The following is a 1,208-nucleotide window of genomic DNA, read 5'->3' as shown; positions in this document are numbered from 1 at the left end:
AAAAAAAAAAAAAAAAGAGATTTGTACAAACTAAAGATTGCAAATGTAGCGGATCACTGAATCATTTGCCTTGTTTCCTGCCTCAGCTCTCTGGGACACACGAGCTCGTGCAAGGACGAGCCCCACACCCCAGCCCTGCTGCAGGGGTGGCACCGTTTTAGCCTTCAACCCCCCCAAAAAACTGCCTGGGAGAGGTGGGGGGGACACTGATTTTGGTGAAGCTGTGGCTGAACAGTTAAGGATTGCTTTTTAAAAAAGACAGCAGACTTTTTTTATTTAAAAAAAAAAAATAATGATATATTTGTTAACTTTTTTTTTTTTTTTAGGGATTCAGTAGGAGAAAAAAAAATCTTAAAGCACTCTTATAATATGGCATCTTTCTATTTCTGTATAAAAGCAGATCTTTTTAAAGTATTTCTGTAACTTAAAAGACCTGTCCTTTAAATCATATTTTGTCTTTAGGTAAGTTTGGTTTGGTTTTGGTTGCAAGATCCTTCTCTTTGTGAAACTTACCTTTTTGTTTTGTTTTGTTTTGGGTTTTTTTTTTTTTGTATATTATTGTTTGCAATAAATATACATTGTATTAAAAGTTCCACCTGCCCCAGGTGTGGGATTTATTCTCAGGGTTTGTTATCAGCCTCCAGGGGACACGGGAGGGTTCATGGCTGAGGGTTGTTCCCATTCCTTTATCCCAAACTCAGCCATCCCAGGAAAAACAGAGCCAGGGGATAAATGGGATTGGAGATGGACAAATCCAGACTGGCCAGGGCAGGGTGTGACCCCAGAGGTGACACCTGAGCTGTCCCCAAATCCTGCTGGCTCTGCTCTCCCCTGGGCTGTCTGCCCGGCTTTGGGGGTGCTGAGCAGAAAGGAGCGACCCCAAAGCTTGGGGCTTTCAGATCCTCCTTTAAACACTGCTGCAGCCCACCCAGAGCCCCCCACTCCCCCAGGAGCCGATCCATGTCCCCTGTCCCTCCCCAGGACAGAACGACCCTCCCGGCTCAGCCCAGCTTTGATTCGCCCATCAAACCCCTCCCAAATAAATCCCTGCTCCAGCCCTGCCCTGCCGGGCTTTGTCACCTCCCCCAGCGCTGCTGTCACCGCAGAGCTCCCTGGGGACACAAATCCCTGCAGCAATCCCTGCAAAAACTGGGAAAACTCCTGTAAAAATGTCCCAACTTGTCCCCAATTCCCCCCGGAGCTGCAGC

Source organism: Parus major, chromosome 18, assembly GCF_001522545.3.
Source record: "Parus major isolate Abel chromosome 18, Parus_major1.1, whole genome shotgun sequence".
Lineage (NCBI taxonomy): Eukaryota > Metazoa > Chordata > Aves > Passeriformes > Paridae > Parus > Parus major.
The sequence above is the reverse complement of the archived record's forward strand: the minus strand, read 5'-3'. Positions refer to the sequence as shown.